We start from the raw sequence: 16,249 nt of genomic DNA on the forward strand, positions 1-16,249 counted from the left end.
ACTGTCAACTCTATGGACGGAGCATCTAATAATCTGATTATATAATGACTGCGTAGTTGTTTCCGAGAACATAACTGGAAAGACCTTTTAGAATTTTAATACAAGCAAGAGAGTCGAGCTGTCATATTAGAATGTTATGCTTATCACAAAATCAATACTTCAGTACCTTCCAAATCACATCTTCCTTTAGTGTCCAAATCCTCACCTGGGGATTAGATAGATAACAATCAACAGACATGAGTCATTGTGAAGACCACAATGTGATACCACAGCGCTGTCAGATATAGTTTGGGGAGGGAGAAACAACCTACTAGCAAGCAGGGTCTTATAGACACAACTAGGCCATCAAAGTAGGAGTGAGGCCCGACTTTTCCTGCCTGCCCCACCCGTGGAGCAGACATTAGCTTGGGACCACAGGAAGCCTGATGAGTGATAGACAAGCCCTCTGTTACTCCTATAGTAAAATGGCTGCTTCCATTCAGGAGAGACAAACAAATTTTATTTTAAAAACAATACTTCAGACACAACTATGGTTGTTTATTGTCTGATAATTTCGTGTTTATGGGCGGAGGAAAGGCCATCAGACCATTGTCTAAGCAGACTAGCACACAGTAGGTACAGTCCCGCCTCGGCACGGATGCTGGGGTCTGGAAACAGCTGTGGAAGCCCACTCATTAGCAAGGCTCCTTACTGTCTGTTTTTTTTTTTTTTTTCCAGGACAGATTCTTTTCCCCTTCGGTAAGAAGAGCCAAGCATGAAGAAAGGCAGGGCCTTTGTCAGGACGAGCGCTCGGTGCTCCTTTTGTACTGTCTGAGTTTCCACTGTGCCCTCATCATTTTCAGAAAAGGAAAACTGGGAAGAAAAATAGAAATGTAATGTGTGTTATTACATTTTAATGCGATGGTCTACTTTTCTGTTTGTAGTGATTGAAGTTTTTGTCTTCCTTCATTAAACATTTAATAAATCACCACCAGCGTATGACAGATTTTAACCACAACACAAACAGCAGGCGGCCAGGGGCTGGTGCACGTAGGTGCTTGGTAGCCGAGCCTTCAGCACCCTGCCCTGCAGGCGTCCGCAGAGCTACCGGGGAAGGGAGCTGCTTCTCCCACAAAGCCTGGAAAATAAGTTTCCTTCTTTTATCTTCCTACAAATCAATTGGAGCCCTTACAGCAAAATCCCATAAAATAACTTCAAACACCACTTCTTAGTCTAAAAATTTGTATTATGGCTATAACTCTTTGAAGTTTTATGACTGAAGTTTGGAGAAAAATGATTTAAGTGTTATCTGCTAGACATCAGAGATTCAAAAATTCTCTCAGTTTTCCTTGACACATAAACTGCTACCCAGTGTATGTTTTTAGTACTTTTTTTTTCTTGCTTTCAACCCCCTAACCCTGTCTGCTTGATAAAGGTTATTTAGCTACAGTTTATACAGTTGAATTAATAATCTATAGAGGTCAGCCAACCTGTAATTGAGAACCCTACTTTTTCAAGCCCTTTTCCCTCATTCCACTGTGAGATGTATTCTTTCAAACAGAACTTTCAGAATCTCGAGCATGTTGAGTATAAGTTCTTAAATCGCTCTGCAGCACGTGAAACACAGGACAAAGAAGACCCATGATTCCTGCTGCAGGTTAAACGTTAGAAAGGGAAAGCAGGAACGTTTTCTGGCAGACCCCTCCCACGCGGCACACAGACGGGATGATAAGAGAAAGGGTGAGTGGACCTGAGGGGCCGCCCTCACAGGGCCTCCTCCACACTGGGTACGGACGTGTCCTCGGGGATTCGGGTGTCTACGTGCCCATCAGCACCCTTTGCAGAGAGAACTGCAATGTTTACATTCCTTTCTAAAAGACACAGAATAAGTTTAGCTTAAAAAACCATCAGGTTCCACCCCACTACCTCTGGGTGGGCGTTGACCTCACCGCAGCTAGTGACCTTGCGTGGTGTCTCCAAAAATGTAACTCTTGATTTTAATTAGTTAGTATAGTGTTCCTGGCCTCCAAAACTGAGCTTGAACTCAAGACACAGGGATTCCTTTGGCTTTTAAACAAAATTGATTTATTTCTACGTGTCTGAGTATTTTGCCCTCACAGTCCGGAAGAAGGCCTTGGGTCCTCTGACCCTGCACCTGCAGACAGCTGTCAGCCGCCATGGCTTCTGGGAGCTGGGAACTGAACTCCGGTTGTCCACAAGAACAGCAACAAGAACAGCAAGTCTCCCGACTGCTCTGCCGAGTCTCCAGGCCCTCCTTTGGCGTTTTTATCTCATTCTCTCTCCCTGAGGAATATTTTGGGTAGTTCTATTTTTTTTTTAACCATATGTTGTTGCTGGCCATGGTGACACACGCCTTTAATTCTAGCACTCAGAAGGCAGAGACAGGAGGATCTCTGTGAGTTCAAGGCTAGCATGTACTACATAGAGAAATCCTGTCTCAAAAAAAAATTTTTAATATACATTGTATTGTGTAAATGACAAAGCAAATTAGTATGACTAATGGGTTATATAACTATAACTAATATAACTAATTAGGTTCTTAAATTTATTAAGTGTTATTTCCTGTTTGTTGTTATCTAACTGTGATTTAAAAAAATTCCAGAGAGCAGCAGCTTTCTCTCATCAGTGCTCCTTTAACTGATGCTGTGCAAGAGGGCAAGAAGCCCTTAGACTCAGAAAGGCAAGCACCGCAGGCTTCTCTAGCATGAAATGCAGGGCGGGTGAAGACATGGAGGCAGGAGAGAGACTGGCCGGAAGAGGAAGGCAGCTGATGGAAGGTAGCAGGAATGCTGGGTCCTCCGGCTTCAGGGATGGGAACTGCAAACACAGCACTCACAGGTACATTTGCAGCCTTACCTCGGGACAACCGTGTGGGTTTCACAAAGGCGATTCAGCTATGTAAGACAGAACACATGAAGAAGTGGCATTTTCTTATGTGCTGTGAGAAAAGGATTCTTCTCTGGAGACTGGGGAAGGAGCCCTGGACCCGGCTACGACCCCACAGCACGGGTGGCCACCTGCCTGGGCTGAGCAGTTCTCTGTCCATCGCAAAGGTCCTGTGAGTGTCTCACAGGTCAGTAAATTCCTGTCTGAGAAGCCGGAAACTCAGATCTCGCCACTCACGAGGCTGCAGTGGAGACAGGGCTGTAGATTTAAGACCAGCCTGGACTACAGAGTAAGACCCTGTCAAAAACAAAAGCAGCCACCAAATACCCATTTCTTCTTCATTTTAGGCAGGTTTCACTGTGGCCGGCCTCAGGCTCACAGAGCTCTGCCTCTGCCCCCTGAGAACCTTTCTTCCCTAAATAGCTTCAGTGAATTATGAAACTTGCTACAACAAACATGACATCTGTCAGACTTTTCTTTTTCATGTAAGTAATGTACTTGGACCTCATGTCACAAGTGCATAGGAACAAAAGTGTAAGTAAAAAAAAAAAAAAAATCAGATTTTGAGGTATAGGAAGATGGTTTGTGATATGGAACTCAAACAAAACTCAGCATCAAAACTTTCTGTCTAATGTTTTGTTTTGTTTTTAAGTATGTTTCAATTGGAAGCATGAGGATTCTGTTGAAGAATCACAGTGTAAGACATTGAAAAGCTGAGAACATTGATTTAGGAAAGGGAGGTCTCATCTTGACTCCACTTCTTCAGGTTAGTTGATATATCTATATGTTTATATATACATATATATCAACTAATCTATATTATATATAGTCTCACTTGGGTAGGGTTTGGTTAAGAATGAGACATGTGTGTTTGCCAAGGCTATCTCCTCAGAAGCATGTTGAAGAAGAATGTATATTCTTCCTGGGTGATGATGTCTTCTCTGCATGAAAGCAGGCAGTGTAGGATTGAGCATCTGGGCATTTCCTCAAGTCTGGGCACCCAAATCTGTCTTAAAGAGGGTTGCTAAGGATGGTGTGCTCCAGAAGGGCGAAAGGCATCCACAGGCATAGCTTTCTGCCGTGGAGGAGGCTTCCTACCCCACGAAGCTCTGTGACACTGCTCCAAGGACCAGGAAAGAATCCAAGAATCAGGTGGGGCCCAGGTCCACAGTGTGCGATCGACATGAATGCACAGTGTTCGCACGGGTCAAATAGAGACAAATGCAGCTGAAAGTATTTGAGGGGCTGGAGGTTCGGTCAAATGAAGCCACACAGCTCCTGTGGAGAAGTCAAGACAGAATCAGCGCCCGCTTGTAGTCAGAGAGGTCAAGCAATGCGTCCCCGGAGTGCCGGCAAAAGTCCCAAGGAAGGCGATGCACTCAGGATGGCCAAGGATAGAAGCCTGTGGATCTGTTTACATTAAGGGATGTGGAGAAACATGTTCAGGGAGCCAGCAAGAGACAGGGGAAAGGGTAATCCTTGACCCCTCTCTATTAGGTAGGCATTGTCCCCCTGTCTCTTAGAGTTGAGGAAAGTCACACAGGATGACCCAGGGCCACCACCTAGCCCTCACAGGGAAGGGCAGTGTACATGTGTAGGGTAGGTGAGCAGTGCCACCGGGGAAGGCAGTCCAGATCGAGGGTGAGCTCCAGACGTGCCCAAACCCTGAAAATCTCACCTTGAGACCTGCAGGAGGAAGGATTGCACCCTTCTTGTTCTAGGCCTGAATGCCCCAGTGGATACAGCCTTGGGACCCCCAGCTCTGCCACCCTCGAGGTAGTCACATAGCCTGGCGGCCAGGTTTCAGCTTCAAACTTCCTAGTTCCTCATTAGGAGGACTCCACTCCATGCACATGAAGCAGGCCCAGCACCTCAGCCCCAGCGATGCTGTGCACTCCCCTGCAAACCCCCACCCCCTTCCCTGAGGTTTACATAGGCCTTATTCACCTCCGGTAAAGAGCTGTTTCCCTGAAAACCGCCACAGAGAAGGCTGTTTCTCCTGTTCCAGCGGCCAGACCGGGATCCTGCTAACCCAGCCTTCCGCAAAGCTTCTTCCTTCCAGTCCAGCTCGGTGCACCGGACACATCAAGGCCGGAAGCAGACCCACACGAGCATATATGCGTCACAAAAGACAAGTGGAGAGCGTCAGAGGAGGAGTCAATGACATTAGCACCCAGAGTGCCGGAGAATGAGCACGGAAGGGGAAGATCATGGTTCTCAGGCATGTTAACTAGTAAGTAGTACATCTATCGACAATTTCCAGGGAAGCTGTTTTCTTAGGGTGGAAGCAAAAACTATATTGGAAATGTCTGAAAATGGGCAGATGCTTTTTGAAAGTGGTGAGTAGTTAAAACAGTGTGTGTGTGTGTGTGTGTGTGTGTGTGAAGACCAGAAGAGAACATGAGGTGTGGTCTTGTCCATCTGCCAACCTGCATTTTATTCCTTTGAGACAAAAACCCTTCGCTGAACCTGCAGCTTCCTCTTTCTACTAGACTGACTGGCCCATGAGTTCCTGGGAATCTGTCCGCACCCCCACACTCTGTGGTGCCCAGCTTCTACTTGTTGCTGAGCTTTGGGGTCCTCTGTCTTACACACTTAGCTCTCTTACCCTCTGTGCCAGGCCTCTGACCCCAAGAACGCATGTTAAAACCACCTGTGGTGCTGTGGGGAGGGGAGCGTGTGAGCGCTCCAGGAGAATTTCCCTATTGCTTCTGTTAATGTTTATCGTGTCTTCCCAACAGAGGGCCTTCAGCACACTTCCGGGCAGAGGAAACAGGCCCAATAGAGAATTTGCAGATAAGAGAGAAAGCAAACAACACAGCCACACAGACTCAAAAGGGCTCAGGTGAAGGCAGGCGCTGGATTTGGGTGTTCATAGCACTCAGGGTGGGACTGCTTTGCGAAGAAAGTCATAGCTTGGCTCAGGCCTCAGAACAGTTACCTGTGCTTTAGCAGTATGTTTTACTCCACAAAGATTCTCTTTTCAGCAATTTAAAGTATGCCGCATTAAAAAAGAAAAAGCTACACAACTCAAGACACAGGCTGCAGCCCCCCCCCCAATTTGACAATTGTGTCTTCATGTCGCTGTCACATGGGTCCACATTTTAGCTAATGTCAGAGTTCTCCTTTTGCTAATGAGCTCCCCTCGCAGGCCGCCAGCTAAGGTGTGATGAGAGAGGGCGGCGCATGGGGCGGCTTGGCTTCGAGAAGCCCCTCTGCACAGCTGTCCTTTCTCCCTTCTGTCACAGACACAAATTAAGTTATCAGAGGCACTTTCAGACAGGTTTTGCTTTAATACAATAAAAAAAAAAAAATTCTGTTTTGCTTGTACCTACGTTTCACCCTGAAGGTGATGATGGTCAGTGTTTAAAAGCCGTGTGTGGGTGTGGGTGAGGGCAGGGGTTGTACTTTCCAAACATCACAGTCTCTCCCAAACATCACGGCCTTTCTTTCATGGTCCTTCTCTTGGTAATGTCAAAACTCAAATGCAGGCAGTTTTCTCACGGCCCTTACCGGGGCTGTGTGGTCAGGACATTTCGGCTGGGACACACGTCTTCCTCGACCTCCCTGGTTCTTAATCCCAAGCTCTTCTTTAAGAGTGTCCACCCGTGGTGTGACCCTCCCTCAGCTTCCACCCTGTTCCGTGTGTCCCTGGGCTGTCAGGCACCACTGTCCTGAAGTGATTAGGCAATGCACCCCTACCCCATGTCTCTGCATCTGAGAATGCATCCTGTCTGTCCATCCCCGGTGCGTGGAGGGACAGCCACAGGAACTGCGTGTCCTTAGCGTGACATGAACTGGTGTCTGGTCTCCCCCTGCTTTGGCAGCATGTTCTTTCACTCCCCAGCTAGAGAAATTCGGATCAGTCAGATGCTGTCTTCCATTCATGGTATAGAAAAGACCACATGGGGCAACAGACATTAGTCTTTACCCAAGACCACGAACGTGGCCATGGGATGATGTCACGACTCCACGTGCACCCCAGCCATGCACACAGAGACTCACAAAGTGACCTAAAATACTCTGAGAAGTCAAACCCTAAATGCATTTGTTTTGCTTTAATTTAGAAACACTAAGTTAGTGTAGTGCTTCTGAATCAATTAATTTGGCCAGGGAACTCTTACTGTGGGCATGGAAGGGTACTGACTGCCCAGGAGCAGTGGGTTCAGAAAGCACTGTGAGAGGCTGGGTATCAGTCACTTAGCGGAGCCTTTCCTGGTCATGCTGAGAGAGTCAGGTAGATCTTTCTGGAAAGACCATCTGAGCTCCTGTTAGTTCACGTTCTTTTTCATGAAGATTGTCTCTGAGACAGACCTGTGGATTTGCCTATGGGTGCACACAAGTAGTGATTACTCTAAGGATCACAAGGTCAGACTTGGGAAGGGAAAGAACCGTATCCTCTCGTGTCTTGCGGTGGGGACTGAGCTAGGGATGGCTTAGACAGGAGGAGAGCACCATACGACTAACCCACATTCCTAGCTGGAAAATAACCGAGTTAGTGTGTTGTGTGGGGGAGGGGGTATGTGTAAGTATGTGCCATGTCCATGTTCCTATGCGTGTGTGCATGTGGTGTATATCAGGTATCTTCCTCAGCCACTCCCCTTCTTACTCTCTGAGACACAAGTCTACAGGGAACCTGGGTCTCACCAAGCCATGCTGGCCAGCCGGCCAGTGAGCTCCAGAGGCCTGCCTGCCTTCCCCTCCCCAGCACCGGGGTTCCGGACGACACGGTTGAACCAGGAGCTTTGAGGCTGGCTCTTCTTACCTGAGTGCTGGAGGTCTGAACTCGATCCCCACGTTCATGGCTTCACCACGAGGCTGGCAGCATTCTGCCTATTTGGTGTGCCCTGGTTTTGACTGGGTTTGAAGTATGGCGACTGGGTAATAGTTGTGCTAATCAATGGTCATTGTCTGAGCTAAAAACAGATGGCAGCAAAGCTTCCTGACACTATTTACAAGTGCTGCTTCAGAATGAGCAAAACTGAGGAGGCTCTCTAGACCAGCAGGTGAATTTGTGTGTTAGGAGGTGAGTGTGTGCTTGTGTGCCAACTGCTCTGTGATACACTCATTCTCTAGTTCTGCAACCATCTCCTAGAACTACTTGTTTTAAAGTTGTTTTTAGTTAGATGTGTATGGCTATTTGCCTGCGTGTGTGTATGTGTGTGTGTGTGTGTGTGTGTGTGTGCGCGCGCGTGCGCGTGCGCATGCTATGTTCCATGCATATGCCTGCTGCTCACAGAAACCAGAAGAGGGCATCAGGTTCTCTGGAACTGGAGTGACAGACAGTTGTGAGCTGCCCTGTGTATGTGCTGGGGAATGAACCTAGGCCCCTCAGCTCTTTGTGAGCCCTCCCTCAACCTCTGTGTCCTGGAATTCTTGGCAAGGGCTTTGCGACGAGGCAGGAGTTGGACAGCAGCACACCCAGGCTCCCGCTGACCCTGAAGTAGGCTGGGGCATTGGGTACCACCTCCATTCCATTTCACCAAGCTCCCCACTCACTCCTGTGCAAAAGCGTGTTTGTTTTGTTACCACAGTCTCATTCATCTTGAGCTGATGCAGAGAAGACACGGAATGAACTTTGGTGAGCTGAGGAAGTGGGTGTTTTCTGTGTTTACTGTTGCCTTCTTCCATGAGATAAGGTCCACCCAGGCAGGGGAGGACTGGGCCACTTCTCTCAGTTAACCAGGCATGTGTCTCCCTGAACTAATATTAAAAGTCCCATATCTGCTCTCCATCTGCCATCCCAGGACAGCTCTCTCATGGTCAGTGATTGTGACTTACTCAATTTTCTCTCCCCATCATTTCACACCGCCCGGTGCTGAGGATATCAGTAAACTGCTTCAGGTGAGTGAGTAAGAAGAATGAAACCCATGACCTTGTGTGGTAGGCGGACACGCAAATAAACCCGCTAAGAGTAGAGTGTCACAGCATTTCACTGTGGTGAGAGAGAAGCCTCCGAGCTTCAGAACAGAACAAAAGCTTTAAGCGAGTGATTGCTGGGTCAGACCTGAAAGTTCCACAGAGAAAGTGACAGTCAAGAGCTGCAAGGGAGAGCTAAGATGGTAGAAAGATGTCAAAGCTGGGGGAAAACACACATACACATACATACATACATACACACACATTACATATAGCCCATTTGTGAGGGTGAGAGAGGACAATGTTATGGCTAAATCATACCAGGAAGGATTGTGAAAAGATGCGGGAGAGGTGAGTTCAGATACAAAATAAGAAAGAAAGATGGTGACACAGTCGTTAAGGATTGTAAACGCCAGTGGACAACCGAAGGTGAGACGGAAGTTTTCCCATCATATCCAACTCTCGGCTAAAATTCTAAAGTTAACAGTAATATGTCACAGATATGGCAAATTTTAAAATGCAGTGCTAGATAGATTTATGGCATATTTTCCTCAGAGTCTGCGGAAGTTCACGCCATCACCAGGCTGGATAGACAAGTGTTAGGTATTGGTTGAGAAGATCCTTTGGGGAGATGGAAGTGACTGCAGTAGGGAATGGCCCGAGATACTGGGGTATATCCGCCCCCACTCACATGGAGGGGACCCCAAGAGAACGCTGGTCTGGACTCATTTCCTGGAGATGAGATCTTATTCTGAAACCCAGTTCAGATGCTTACAGAAGGGACTGGCAGGCCTTCCCAGGACAGCCACCATGGTAGAACTCATGAAGCTTCCATGTATGCCACGGGCATAAGTCTGAGGGACGTGTGATGGAGAGAGAAGCCAGCCTGCTGGAAGCTGCAATGAAGGCAAGACAGAAAGAGAGCAGCACACGGCCCACCCAGCTTAAGCCCCACTGACGGGATGAGGTGAGTAAGCTTTCCCATAGACTGTGTGGATGCCAAAGAGGGCATTCTGGCTCTGGTTGTCTCCTGTGGACCCTGCTCAACAAGGGCTGCCTTCTAGGGGAAGAAGAGCCCAGATAAAATAGATGGAGGTACCCTCTCCTGACTCAGGGAACATACGGGGCAGAGGGGTCATGTTCCAGATAGGGCATAACTGTCTGTAAAGATGGAGTCAGTGTGGAGTGTTGACATGACAGAGCTGCAAATCTCTCTCTCCTCTTCTTCCTCCTCCTCCTCCTCCCTCTCCCTCTCCCTCCCTCTCTTTTTCCTTCTATCTGAACCTTGAGACATCCAAAATTGAAAGAGAAGGTTTTGAATCAAGAGCAGGAAAAGGCTATGGCCCCCTTCTCCCTCTCCATCATTGGTCCTTGGCTAAAGAAGAGTGATCAAATGGAATGAAGGCTTCATTTATGTAGGGCTTACACTGCCGTTACTAAAAGAGAGGCCTCTCTAATGAGCCCAAGTAGTGATAATAATTGGATTTACCCAAAACATCGAGGGTGGAGTCAATGGGAGGAAAAACCAATTATTTCCTAAGGGTTCAAGTCTGCTTATTAGGCAGTAGGTCCTATCAGTGATCAGCAGACTTTCTTTTTCTGCTTCTGATGGATGGTCAACAGATGGCTTTTGAGGGAAGGAAATAGGAACTGTACTCTAGAGAGTTCAGGTGAAATAACAGCCACTGCCCTCCAATGGTGCTCTCTTCATGGCATGTGTCCACATGGGTGAAAGGGGGGTGACTTAATAAATATCTCTTCCCCTTCAGACTATTCCCCAAAGGAGAGTGGGGCGAGTAGTCTTTATAAAACCATCACAAATACCCAGGAAAAAAAAAAAACACATTAAACCTGCCTATTGACCTTTAATGGGCTTGTGAGCATATCTGTTTTAAGACGTGGAAATCCTGCCTTTCAGACATTACTGTCTCCTTTATAATCGTCTGCATGTATATCCTGGAAGCACTTTGTACTTGAAAGTATCTCTGGAGAGAAGGGTTTAGCTGGCACTCATTGGCAAAGACCAGGTGAATCCACAGATTTACCTACAGAGCGCATGCCTTTCTGCGGGGGCTGCGGGCTCTGCTGTGGGGGCAGCCTGTGCACAGGAGGGCAAAGCAGATAACGAGGAGACGCTTCAGTCCTGTTCACCCGCGTTATAAAGATGTAGAAACGAGGCTCCGACAATGCAATCAGGAATCTGGTATATTTAGATGGTCACAAGCTGAACTTTGCTCGTCACTGCTACAAAGAGGTGAGGAAAAGCTTTTTTAAAAACTGTTTTTCAGATGCGAGGTGTAGGAAACCGAGATCACCCCTATAACTTGCTAAGACTGGTTCTAACAATACACACTGCTGCTCCCATCTGTCCGACTCTTATGCAACCAGACCCTTCCTGGCCCTAAGCTGGGTCAGGGCTGATGAACTTTCTCCCAACCTGTTTGCTGGCTCGTCCCATCGTCCCTAAGCCTCTCCCTCCAGTCAACAGCCATGTTGGCCTGATTGATTAGGGCAATTCTCAAGTGTTCCACTCCCTCTCGTCATTCCTGTTTCCTTTCTGTGTCCTTTTCCCTTTCCCTTCTCCTTCCCCATTCCTCCCTTCTCTTTCCTCCCAGTCTCATTTTTTTCCCCTTCTCTCTTCTTTTTTCTATTAGTCTCTTTTGGTCAAACAGAAGAGCCTCTCCTTTTCATATTGCAATCCCAATGCCAAGACGAGAGAGCCTTTCCGAATGACAAAGACTGATAGAACTGTCATAAACAGCACACACAGCCAGTCCCAACTCAGGAGATGCAGACATAGCACAGACTCTTCTGCAGCTCTAGAGAGCACCCTGTGTTCGAAGCCACCATGGATGCTCAGCTACAGGGGTAGGCCCTGTGATTCCAGCAGGGTTACCTGGAAAACGGCTCCAGGCTGTGGTTACCTGCAGGCTTCTCTTCTCGCTCCACCCCACCAGCAGTGCGGCCGCCTGAAGGCTGCTGCTGGGGGTTTGTCCCTTGCTTCATTTCTCACCAGGAATCTGCTTGGTTTCCAGAAGGAATCCAGGCAAGAGCGAGCCAGCAATTAGCCGGAAGGGCAACTGAGGCCAGGGCAGCCCTGGGACGGCTGGGAGTCCTCCATGCCATGTGAGCCTGCTTGCTACCTTACCTTCATACTCACTTCCCGCTTCGTAGCCAGCGCCAACAGCTGCCTGCTACAGCGGGGCAGCACCGCTCATCTGACAGCCCCTAACTCAGGCTTGATACAGGACCTCAGCAGGTCGCAGCTAGCCTGCCCTGACACAGCCTGACAGGACCGGGCCATTTGTCAACTCCCTCACAATTTCCCAACTAATGTAAACAATGGCTCATGACTGAAGTCTGAACCCCCTCCCCCCCAGGGGTGTGGTATTCGGACAAATAGATCAGAATCTCTGTTGTGCTCCGAGCCCAGCCCGTAAACAGAGGCACTCCGCTCTTCTTGCAGCGCCTCATAAAGCAGCGGCCGTGGTAGCGCTAGTGGCCACAGTCCTGCCTAACTTCAGTTCAGTTAACTGGGGTACTGAAGGGTGTCCAGGGCTCTGACGTCTTTACTGTTTTTATAAAGTCAGTAACACAAAGGATGCGACAAAACCAGTTACTTTAATGTATTTGCCCTCAGAGCGAAACAGAAGTAGAGCTTTGAAAGGCGGCAGCACAGTGTGGCTGCAGGGCTGGCAGGGTCAGGACTCTGACATCCAGGGAACAGCCTTAACGAACTGCTGGCGCCTTTGGCTCACACCACCTCCCTCCCTGCTTTCCACCCACGGCTGTCTGAGCTTTAATTGGGTCTAGGGGTCTAGCTCTTTTTTTTTTTCTATATTGTCTTTTGGTGTTATCAAAGTGCCTACTGTGTGCGGGTTGCTCTTCTCCTGGTGTGAGTCATAAGTGGGAGGAGCTTGGTTGGCTCCTCAAATGCCTGCGTTTGGGGAAAGCAGACAGTGGCATGACAGCCGCTGGCTGTGGCACTTGCTGTAACCACGACAGGAAGTAGATACAGTCAAAGGAGCAGCATTAGAGCTGACCAGAGACGAAAGCTTTGACCCTCTTCTTTCCGAATGAGCCAGTGGTGCCTAGGAGTGGTAACAGCTAAACATTTAATAAATAGTTGTTGAACTAGTCAATAAAAGATCAGAGAAAGGGTTCCACGGATGCTGGGCTGTGCGGAGGGATGTCCTACGGGCAAAGAGCTTGCTGTACAAGCTTGAAACCCTCAGTTTGCTCCCCAGAGCCCACATTTTAAAAATAAAAATCTGTACAGTGCCAGGCACCCGTAGTCCCAGTGCTAAAAAGGCCGAGGCAGGAGGACGCCTGGGGTTCACTGGCCAGACTGTCTAACTGACGTGCTGTGAGCTCCAGCTCTGGTGAGAGAGGCTGCCTAGAGAAAATGAGGGGACAGTTAGGGAAGGTTAACAATCAGGACCTCTGGCCTGCACATACAGACTCACGTTAGCACACACACACACACACACACACACACACACACACACACCACACAACTACAGAGCAGACCAAGGAGCTGGTAAGTGCAGTGACAGTGAAAGGAAAATGACTGGAAGGCTGCTCGGATTTCAGCCTAGCAACAGAGACAGAAGAAGCAGGAGGAGATGGAGGGGGAGGCAGGAGCTAGGCCATGCCTCTCCTTACACTAACACCCAAGCTCGTGAGTGCTGCGCCTTGCTCACCCACTGTGGGACGGCACAGCTCATCCGATAACCCCAGAACAGCCTCGGTGCCCTGAGACACTGTGGCAGGAAATGGCTGCTTATCATCTCCCTTGCACATGGCTGCACTGAGCTCTCAAACAGAGTGGTTTCTCCTTTGCGGAGTGACGGGGGCACATGGAGATGCCTCTGTACATTGTACCAGCTCCGACTTCCGCCTGGACCAGCCTCTGAGTGCAGCATGTGACTCCGGCATGCTGGCCAGTCTCTCACTGTTCCCTGGCCCCTCAGGATGCCCTGCCTTAAACCCAACCTAAAACCCCTGGAAGTCCTCTCTGTCCACAGCTTTCCTTTTCTCATCCCAACTTGCATTTGCAACTGGAAAGACACTGTCATCTCCCGTGCCCAGACGGCAGGAACTCTGCCACCTCTGCTGGTTCCTCACCTTGGCACATGTCGGAAACTCAACTGTTTCCCGGGCAGGTAGCTCCAACTCTGAAGGGCTAGAGAAGGCATGTTTCAGCTCGGCCTGCTTGGCACTGAGAAGCAGTGTGCTTTCTCAGGCCCCGAGGTCACTCTCAATGACAGTCTCCAGGCTAAGCTAACACAAGCAGATCCCTCACTGTGTAGCAGTGACTTCAGGGACATTGTCCACCTTTGTTTGTACCCAGGGATGGAGGGATCACCTTACAGGACGTGTTTGATAGCCAGCAAAGAGAGACGGGCCCAAAGGCGTTGGAGTTTCAAAATAATGTGCCTGCTTCATCTCAAATACCAACTCCCAACTCCGAGGCATGTACGGTTTTTTCTATCAAGGCTCCCTGTGGGAAGTCTGTTGTGTGTCCTGCTTCTGAGTAAATCTGAAAACAGCAACGGTGCGTGTGAAGGAAGGCGTCTTGGAGATGAAGGGCAGCCTCAGACAGAAGATGCACTTAAGCTTAAGCCTTGCTTATCAGGATAACAGTTTTTAATTAAATATTTTAGACTGAGGGTGAGTGTCAGGAAGTGACGCGCATGTGTGCTTTCTCCTCGGGCATCAATGCTACCGCCGAGGAGCCGTCCGATCCAGTCTCGCTCGGAGAGAGTGGACAATGGTCTGTGTTCCTCCAGCTGGCTTATTTTACAAGCATTAGGGAACAATTAGGCAGCGCCGGCACCCTGTCCCTCTGTAATCCTGCGGTAGGACCACTGATCCCTACCAGCAGCAGCTAATGATGAAGGTCTCCTAAGCCCGGCTTCTCAGCCCAGCCAGCTCTTAACGCTTGCATAAGTATGCTTTCTGAGGACGGGAGCCCCCTACTGCTGTGCGGCCCGGGAACAAAAGCCCAGAGACATTTCTGAAGCGCTGCTGTTCAATCCCACTTCTATGCTCCTGTTTGCCTTCCTCCTATAACAAACAGCAGTGATCAGCGGAGGGCTCCGGGGTCACGGAGGGCCCTGTGTCTCAATGCTCGGAAGAATGTATTCAGAGCGCATTATGCAACCCCCAGGCACACAGACAGACACCCTAAAGTGGGGAGGGAAACGTCGACTAAATAGAATCAAACAGTATTTCTCTATGAGTCAGCTTTGATTTGGCGCTGAATACCACTGTGTTGGAGCCCACATTGTCATTAGAAATGTATATGGGAGAGACAGATTTATCTCGAAACCCACACGGGGTAGGTCTTCGGTTCTCGGAATTTAATGGGCCTTATATCCAATTGTCTCTCTCTAGTGGGGCAGAAAGCAATCCACTGTTTCCTTAGAACTCCTCTGTAGGGTCAAGATTTGAAGAAAATGCAGGGTCAGGAAAGAAATACAAGGAACCGGACTGTAGAGTGGGACAGCCCCGGGATGACAGCCCCAGCTCATGGTGCTGTTCTTTTGAAACTGCTTTTTCAGACTTGTGCCACTTCCTGGGAAACTCACCATGCTGGGGAGACTTGAAGTGAAGACTGGTCCCAAGAATGACTTGGTGTGTGTAGGGGGGGGGAGGTTGGTGGCATGGATGCTGGCAGGGTGGGAGGAGGAAGTGGGTGCAGAGGCAGCCACAAAGCTCTCAGGTAAAGGCTGTGCAGCAAGTGTAAGGGACACCAAGCAACAGCCCATCTGGGGCCAACCCTGAAACTTGGCAGTTTCCCTCAGAAAGTTGCTAGGGTGCTATGAAGAGTCAGGAAAAAGCAGCAAAAGTGCCAGGACAAGGTGGAAAGAGGACCCAGGTCCTAAGCTAGGACCCGGAGGGGTAGTGGGGTAGCAAAGGCAAGGCAGTCCTGCTCTAACTCATTCTCTCCAGCAGCCAGAGGCCGCACCCTCCATATTGCTTCGTGTGTGGGGAACTTGGAGACCCCATTCTATAAAAAGAGAAACAACAGAAGGCAAGCTGCTATGTGACATTTAATGGCAATGAGTTTCTTTTTAATTTTCCCATCAGAAGGCTGAGACTTGACTTCCTTCTTCCTCTGCCACTCAGAGTTGCCTGTCATGGAGAGCAGATGAGTCTCGGGTGGAGAGCCCGGAAGCCAGGTCCTGTTCACCCTCCACCAGTGACCCCTCATGTGATCCTACACAGCTCAGTTAACCTCTGCCCTCTGCTTCCTCCTCGTTCCGCCCAGACAAAGCTGTTGCCCCTCCCTCCCTCCCAGCTCAGAGGTTGAATGGACAAGGTCTGCGAAGCTTCAGAGCAAGCCGTTGGTTAATGTGGGGCCTAAGCCATGGAAAGCCCAGCAAAAGCTTGTCCGACGGCATGGTGGGAAATACAGGGAAAGACCAGAAGGAAGGCAAAGACGATTGAAGGTTAACAGCCTTTGCCACGGAAAATTCCGTAGTCGTGAGACTCAGAA

General features: G+C 49.0%; 3 long non-coding RNA genes across 4 annotated transcripts; 1 reads left to right on the forward strand and 2 right to left on the reverse strand.

Annotated features, from left to right (window-relative positions):
* Positions 1-477: 477 nt before the first annotated feature.
* Positions 478-5,609, reverse strand: LOC110549071 (uncharacterized). Of its 2 annotated transcripts, XR_002476440.2 has the most exons (4): positions 4,834-5,593; positions 3,985-4,164; positions 2,857-3,127; positions 478-852 (listed from the first exon to the last, which is right to left on the reverse strand). It is a non-coding gene; the product is annotated as an uncharacterized LOC110549071 (long non-coding RNA). The 2 variants fall into 2 exon arrangements; XR_009590994.1 differs by having other exon boundaries at positions 2,857-4,164; positions 4,834-5,609.
* A 638-nt stretch (positions 5,610-6,247) lies between these two features.
* LOC132653218 (uncharacterized) lies at positions 6,248-14,783 on the forward strand. The gene is made up of 2 exons (XR_009590996.1): positions 6,248-9,712; positions 14,099-14,783. It is a non-coding gene; the product is annotated as an uncharacterized LOC132653218 (long non-coding RNA).
* On the reverse strand, positions 10,598-12,036 carry LOC132653217 (uncharacterized). Its single transcript, XR_009590995.1, has 2 exons — positions 11,642-12,036; positions 10,598-10,989 (listed from the first exon to the last, which is right to left on the reverse strand). It is a non-coding gene; the product is annotated as an uncharacterized LOC132653217 (long non-coding RNA).
* Positions 14,784-16,249: the final 1,466 nt, after the last annotated feature.

The sequence above is a fragment of the Meriones unguiculatus genome, chromosome 3 (genome assembly GCF_030254825.1).
Source record: "Meriones unguiculatus strain TT.TT164.6M chromosome 3, Bangor_MerUng_6.1, whole genome shotgun sequence".
NCBI classification, from domain to species: Eukaryota; Metazoa; Chordata; class Mammalia; order Rodentia; family Muridae; genus Meriones; species Meriones unguiculatus.